We start from the raw sequence: 8,768 nt of genomic DNA, 5'->3' as shown, positions 1-8,768 counted from the left end.
TATTCTGTCTTAAAATTTCATACGACATAAAAGGATGGTGAGAATTTGCAATTAGTCAGACCAGTAAACAAAGAGAAATGGTGGAATGAAAAGAGGAAAAAAGCATGCATTTATCATGATAACATTTCAAATTAAAATATAACTTAATTCAACAATAGTTTATATTTTAATTTTAATATAAACCTGTGCAATTAGATGATTTCAAAGAAACAGAACAGCTGCAGAAGGAGAGATAGAAAAATATACAATTATGAGGCACATAGTCCAATATTTTCTGAAAGGAGCTGAGCTTTCAGCCCCGCACTAACACACGGAAATCACCATGCTGTGATTTTCCTTAAGTAAAGAGTGTATGTGTGTGTCAGGAACTGGTGTCTTTTTGAGTCTGTCTCTGGCGGTGTGAGATATGTTTCCTCTCCAGAGTGGAAGTGCATTATGATCAGCTTTAGAGAGTGTGTGTAATGTATGGACATTTCTGCAAGTAGTTTGTGACTAAATGGAATCCCAACCGAACATATAGCATGAAAGAAAGTAATTTAAAATATTTTTATGACATAAAAAAAAAAACTTATTTACATTGATTGCGAGACCTCATTAAAGGTACACTTTAACTTTTCGCTAAAAATAAAAACTGTATGCATTTACAGAACAAACAAGAACATTGTTTTTGTTGTGCTTAGGTTGTGCTTCAGTTCTATGTGACTGAATATGACCCTTCACAATATAATCCTTCAATGAACTCTGTTAGAGAGATACTGTAAAGCATTTTATATTTCAATATCTTATCACCTTTTGAATAATAAAAACAGTCTCTGCATCGCATTTACAACATTTTAATACCCTCAGTTCTTGCCATCTCTGAGCCAATATTGACTCTTGTTTTATTATGAGTTCTGTCACATTCTGTTTTTGCTAGCAGACTCTCCTCTGATCAGCGTTTAAGTGTGTCTCATGTTAACCTTTCTCACTCGTTGTGACACCTAATTGGTGCTACTGAAGTAGAGCAACCTTTCTCAATTTACGGATATGACAAGACACGCATGGGTGAGTGATACGAAATTTCCCGCAAAAAAAACAAAAAAAAAACAAAAACAAAAAAAACATTACGACAGGTCTAAAACTTATAATAGGCTTTGAGGTTAGGCCCGTTCACACCAAGCACGATAACTATAAAGATAACGATATAATTCTCAAAATCGTTCTCCAAGAATAACAGAGTTCACACCACAACTATAACGATAAAGACATGAGGAACAATATCGTTGGGATCACTTTCAGAAAGATTTTTTTCCAGCTGTCCAACGATAAAACAATGACAACCAATTAGAATCCATTCTACAGTAATTTAAAGGTCTCGCGCATTTAAAATGGCAGATGACATTCCAGAGAAGTTGAGGTACAAAAAAATCCTCCACTGTTTGACAAGTCAAACCCCCTTTTCGAGGATGCCTTAAAAAAAAAGATGGATATATGGAAAGCATGGGTCGTATACTGGGAATAAACGGTGAGAAGTACAGTATTCACAATGAGATATTATGCCGTAGCATAGTGTAACAAAATTACCTCAGGTTGGCTATCCAGCGCTAGTTGACAACATTGCTGAAGTTGCAGTGAAAAAATGTGTTGTATACATAATTAAAGGTGTTGACTAGGTGATGTTTTTATCCCATCATTGACTTTGTCAGCTAAATTCACTGTTTGCTAGATTCACCGTTTAGATGCCCTCCCAACTCGTCTCGTCTTGTCTTGTACCCAAAAGCGCCTGTTTTTCTTTCGATATTTGTTTGTAACTTAAAGCAGCAGCAGCAGGTCATCCATTTTCGCTACTTTAAAAATGCAGCTTAGAATGGATAAACCGTTAGCGGTCGTTATGCGGATGCATAGTTATCTTTATCGTTATCTTTATAGTTACCGTGCTTGGTGTGAACAGGCCTTAAGACCAAAAAAAATGTATTGATGATGTATTGACTCATTATTAAAATTTAGTTAATTTTGAGCAAAAATGTTATAGTGTACTGTGTACCTTTAAGAATATTACACTGAGTACATAAACGTTGCTTATTATACAGATATTATACTATACCATCCCATGCTGAATTTCCATTTCATAAGGTGTGTGTCTCAGGTTCATGTGCAGCCCCTTGCATTCACTCTCCCCCCATCACCTCACTATGAAGGTGTGGACTGCTCCAGATAAGATAAGAGCTATGCGGACCAAACCACTTGTGCTTTGCGGACAGGGGAAGATTGGACAGCTGAGGTGGCAGCGCCAACAGGAAAGGGCTTCCTTTGAAACAGGAAAAGGACATGAAGAGTGTTTGTCAAAGGATACTGAAAGGATTGTTACATCAACTAAATGAGCTTCTGTGTGTGTGTGTGTGTGTGGGCTACTTAACTATATTTTTGGGGGACAAATTTGTACCTAGAAGTGACCAAAACCTGACAAAATCTCCAAAATACCTCCCCCTTAGGGACATCCTCATTTGTAAAACTCATTTAAAAATAAAGTAGCTAATTAAAGGCTTTTAATGTTTTTGTCGGGGATTTAGGGGTAGGGTTAGTGTAGGGGCATGGCATGTACAGTTTATACAGTATAAAAACCATTACTTTTATGGAATGTCCCCATTCATAGCTAAGTAAACAGTGTGTGTGTGTGCACTTGTTTCACCACTTAGGCCAGATTTGGGCAAATGTCCTGGCAAAATACAGCAAATGTAGTCATTTATATTATGTTTCACTAAAATTCAAGTTGAATAGGGTTGCAAAGACCCCCCAGACCCCCCAGTCTTTACCTTTACCCAGACCGTCTAATGCCTTATGGAACTTTATATTCTGCTTTGTTTTGGAGGTATAGACCTTTTTCAGAGCAGCGCCATGACAGGTATGAAAGTGAGGCTGTGAGGGATAGACTTACCGTGTTTCCAATGGGATCTGCTGTAAAAAGCTGAATAAAGCGGCTAGATTACTTACAATTTTCCACAGCTTACATTGTCGGGAGCTTTTTGTCAACTGACATTTCTTGGAAAGATATTTTTCCAGTGTTTTATGAGCAGAACAATCCGAAAACACATTAAAACAGTACAGCCCATTGAAGAGATGCAAGTCTATCCCTCACAGCCTCGCTTTCATTCTCATTAAAAATCAAAGATGGCGCTGCCGTGAATAATGCGTATACCTGTGCAATACTCTGTTTTTGATAGACAGAATTTATTCAGAAAGGGAAAACCTTGATGCCCACTTTAAATGACCTTCAGCAAAGTGTCTGTTTCAATCCTTAACAAATAAGGAATAAAAATAGCCAGGCTTTCAACGAGCCAATCATTTCTTTATGTTTGTCTTGCCATATAGTAATTCAGAGGAAAACCACAGGAGTTTGTCATACGGTCTATGGAGGAGTTTGTCTACGGTAATCTAGTAGGGGCTTAAAGTTTGGCTGGTTAGCAAGGGCATTAGCCACCAAGCTAATGGGTTAGCTCCTGCTACACATGCTGTATAGCCTACTACACAACAAACATGTTTCTCCACTGATTGCCATCCAAAGTAGCCATCTACAGTACTAATTGACAAGCAACATAAATGTTCAATATTTGAGATAACATAATTAGATATATTACATGTGACACTTTTTTTTATTCTCTCAAATTCATAATGCTCTACATTTACATTTACTATTGTATCTTTACTTTTGTCACTCTCCCTTTTTTCCCCCTGTACTTCATTTCTCTCTTTTATCTCAGGAGAGCTATTCTTCGATCTTACCACAGAATGAAATGGACGGATTGACAGGGGATGAGTGGAAAAGGTGGTAGCTTGTCCTTCAACTGTGGGTGTGAAAAGCTGGATACATAAAAAGGAAGAAACCTTGCTGTGCACTTCTTTCCATGTTCATCTTTGTACGCTTCAAATCACAGTGCATCACAAAAAGGGTTTTTTTGTTTGTTTTTGAATTGATAATCCATTCTTTGGTGCAAATACATAGCCCATTGTGAAACACTGAGATAGTACATATTGTGTCTTATTATGTAGCTATTTTTCTTGTCATGAAGCTCAGAACTGATTATGGACTTAATGTTACATTAAAGAAAAGAATGTGAAAATGTGAAAAACATACACGCGTTTGTGTGTATGTGCCTGGGGTAGTGACCTATCACACGTTGTCTCTGATTGGCTGTGGCAGTGTTCTGCCGAGGTTTTTGTGAGGTGTCTGTGGAGGTGACTGCTCATCTCTGTGATTGGCTGATCCCCAGCAGCAGCTGTTCTAATATATAAAACTCAAAGTCCCAACAGTCGCATGAAAACGCCTCCAGGGCATCTGTTTGTCAGACTCCACCGCAGCCACTGGGCAAATGCAGCCTCGGTGTGCTGGACACACTCACAGAGTTAACATTGCACATTCAGGATGTGACTTTTGTTACAAAGACAAAGAACAATAGGTTACACTGTGCTTTTTAAATTAAAAGAGAGATGCAGGATCACCGATCAAATCAAAAAGAGAATCAATCACACACACACAAACAGAAAGACTGGATTTCCCTACAGTATAGACCATCATCACGATTTATAGATATAGCTGGTGTTTCTTGGGTAATTGCTGCTTTGCTTGAGTCAGGCATAGCCATGCACAGGTCAAAAACAAAAGATTACAAAGGTTAAACACAACACAATCCAACAATAAGCAAAGAATGCCAAAGTTTAGACTACACTCATACCCCAAGCCAAGGTACAACTAAACTAGATTTTCACATTGTATTTATAAAATGTGAGAGGTCCAAAACTTACCACCATACGGGGGTTCACCAGTTCACATTTACATCAATTAAACAGAGTAAAGATTGCTCCTCCTGTTGTTGTTGTTGTTGTTGTTGTTGTAAGAGTATTTAGGAGAAGATGTGAGGAGATGGGGTGGTTTAGGTATGCTGTTAGACAATGAACTGAGTTAAGTTTGCTGTATATATACCTCTTACCTCATTGATTGGGAGTGTGCTCCACTCGTGTCTAATTAGGCTTGATTACCTGAATGTGCTCCACATGTGTTTAATTAGGTTTAATTATTTGAACATGCTCCTCCCGAAATTTGTTAAACATCATTTAACAGTAAAAACATCATTAAACAGTAAAACATAATTTGTTGACAGTTGCCAGGTTGTAGGTGATTCTGAGTGGTTTTTAGTAAGGTTCTGCATGGTTGCTAGGATGTTCTGAGATTACTGTCCCAAGCTGAAAGAGTCCAATCCATCAGTCTCTACAGAGTTCTGAACCCAACAAGAACCAGGCATCTCCTTCAAATCTATGGGGATTTTTTTGCCCGTTTTTTAATCTTAATCGTCTTAATTTTGTGTTCTCAAGTTAATTGTTCTTTTTGTTGTTTTATGATAGTCTTAAATAAATATACCCTGAGTTCTAAAAAGGCTATACCTAAACACTTTAGTAAAAATAAAATTTTATTTATTTCATTTTATTTATTTTATTTAATGTTATTTTATTTAGATTTTTTTTATATTATTTTTTATTTTTATTTTAAGGTTTTTTTTTTTTGGGGGGGGGGGGGGGCTTGCCAAAAGGAGAAAGACGAAAGAGAGGAATATGGGACGATCGCATCCTATGATTACCATAACAAAGCATATTCTGGACCCAATGACCTTTCCAGCATCTCCCCCTTTTTCTCTCACACTCAAACTCGTACATAATCACATCCCACAGGCACACTGCATACACAAACCATTAACATACACTAGTTCAAACAGACAGATGCTCACGAACATGAATTTCACTCATTTTTTCGCTGCACACGCACACATACTGTACACACACACAGAGAGAGAGAGATTAGGATGGTGTTCACAGTCCAGTGATAGAAGGATATTTGGTGAAAGGAGAGAAGGTTAGGCCACCCAGAAGAACAAAAGAGAAAGAGGGAAGAGAACGGAAAGAAGCAGAGGATTTGAAACAGCTCTCGAATCAAAGCACTGCTGCCTCAATAACACACAATCTGCCTCACATTTTCACATGTATCCTTCTCTCTCTCTCTCTCTCTCTCTCTCTCTCTCTCTCTCTCTCTCACACACACACACACACACACACACACACACACACACACACACACACACACACACACACACACACACACACACACAAACAAATGCAGATGTAGAATGTGACCACTTTTATCTCCTGGCCATGTCTTTTTCAGTCCTGATCTCTGATTTCTCTTCTGTGTCCTTCCCATTTGTCTTCTTTTGGGAGAGTTTATGTGTCTGTTATCCACTTGGCACTGCTTTTGTTAACATTTTTGGATTAATACCTTTATGTTCATTATGTAGGCACCTTATGCGCATTAGATATCCCACATTGACAAGGGAAATGGGGTAAAACCACTAATCTAGAATGTCAGTATACAGATCACTGGGTAAAACATTCTGTGTCAGTTCACATGCTGCCTCATTTAAAATTAGAGTCTCAATGATATACGAATGCGTGTGTGGACATAAGGGCTGATTTATAACGTCAATTTTCCACTGTCTTCCACAAGGTAACATTGATTGTCCATTTAGCCAACATGTAACATAAAATGTTTCAACAGCGCCCTCTGTTGATGTTCACTTTCATTTGCCAGACTGTGATATTTTCACATGGCCATCACAGAAAGAAATGAAGTAAGAAAAGAATAAGTAAGAAATAAGGAAGTAAGAGTAAGAAAGAAAGAAATTGTCGGAACTTGTATGAAAAAGGCAGAGGGAGAAACCATCTTGAAAAAAAGGGATTAACATGCCCAAGTCAGCCAAGACTCCAAACAGTCAAGTGCAAAAGTAATTGGCCGTTTGTGAAAACTTTGTGCTGTTGTTTAATGCATTCAATTAGATATCGGTGTCAGCTCTCTTGGGAGACTGGAGCGCATGTGTATTTTTAGCTTTAATTAAACACATATCAATGCTACTCTCACCCTCTCTGAGGGAAATAATGAGAGAAAGGTCCCTCGGGGAGATAGTATTGCTGTTTTAGGCATTCTGAGATCCCTTTGGGCCAACAGGAGAAATGCCATACAGGTACTGTGTCCTTTTTATCAATAGTATTGATCAGGTTTATGCTAATAGGTAAGGAATGAATAATGGGCAAGACTGCTTGGATCTGCTATGCAAGCAACTATAGAGAATAGAAATGAGTAACTTGCCCACACAAGTTTACATAACTGCAAAACTTTGCGGATAGCAGTGAAAAACAGTTCAAACTTTACTTTTAGTAAAGGTAGGCTACCTAAACATTATTCTTTGTTCACACCTTGTTTAATCCCACTGGCAAAATAGTGACACATTAAAGTTCCTAATTAGCCTATAGCTAAATAATCCAGGTATGTGTGTGTGTGTGTGTGCCTACATATTCTCATGCAGTATATATGCTCACAATGATCCAATTCTCACTGTTAATAACTAGGCTATGACTTTTTAACTATGACTTTTGCCTCAATAAACTCCTAATTACTGCTCATTAATAGTTAGGTAGTTGTTCAGTATTGGGTGATTAAAGGATGTAGAATATTGTTGCATAATAAGCCATTAATATGTGCTTTATACAGGCAAGTAATAAACAGCCAATATCCTGGTAATACACATGCCAATAAGCTGTGAGAATTTGACCCTAAACTAAAGCGTTTATTATACCTAACTATGTTGTTGAATGATTTTAAGTTTTGGATAATGCAGTCAGAAGGTATGGACCTGAGGCCTTTTTCTCTGCTGGTTATATTACCATTCAAATGTTTCTAGACCCTATTGCTGCTGTCACACTTATTCATCACCATTAATGTTAGTAGCCTATGTGAAGCTATTAAAGGAGCAATGTGTGATTTTTAGCGACATCTAGTGGTTGGGTTGCGAGTTTGCACCAGGTTTGCACTAAGGGCTCAGCCCACTGCTCACCCCTCCCTTTCGAAGAAGCTACGGTTGCTAAAACGGGACAAACATCTCGTCGGCTGAGACAGCAGAGAATAGCCAGAGTAAGCCAAGAGTGTGTAACATTGTCACTGTTTCTGTACCACAGTCCATTATAAACCACATCATGGATACTGTTTACAAAGCCAGTCAGGTGAGGATCAAGGGTTTTAATATATAATTTAATATAATAATATTAATCAGCTGATTGTCTCACAAACGTAACCAGCAGCACATTTCTCCCCACATACTGTAGCAAACCCATAATACAGCGAGGGAGCAGCTATATATTTTTTCTAACAGGGTAGTAATAGTTTAGCTGGCTAATATGAGCTGTTACTGTGGCTGAGCTGGGACGCGTCCGCATGAGTCCAAAGGTCGGAAGTGCACGCGCTGTTACAATCATGTCATCTCCGCATCCCATAGATACTATTTACTACACACAATAGGCTTTTTTCTCTGATTTTGAAAACTCTTCGCGATCAACTTTAGTGATAAAAGACTTTAGTAAAAGTCTCTATCGACGGGTTAGTGATTCCTGTAACGTACTGTTTTACGGTCAATGACATTAATACTAATCATCAGCTGTCTCACGAACGTAACAGCACATCTATCCCCAACATAACAAACCCACAGCGAGGGAGAACTAAGTTACATGAAACAATCCTAACTACATATTTTACACCACTCACAAGGGAAAAAACACTACTCACGGAGTGTAAGGCTAGCTTCCAGCTTTCCGCTACTTCTCTTTCAAGGTAGTGATGAAACGCGTTCTGTAGCGCTGTTTGTTCGCGTTCGGCTACGGTAGGAATATGACGTCACAACATGGCGACCTTCATA

This window comes from Pimephales promelas, chromosome 6 (assembly GCF_988280905.1).
Source record: "Pimephales promelas chromosome 6, fPimPro1.hap1.1, whole genome shotgun sequence".
In the NCBI taxonomy this organism is placed as follows: Eukaryota; Metazoa; Chordata; class Actinopteri; order Cypriniformes; family Leuciscidae; genus Pimephales; species Pimephales promelas.
The sequence above is the reverse complement of the archived record's forward strand: the minus strand, read 5'-3'. Positions refer to the sequence as shown.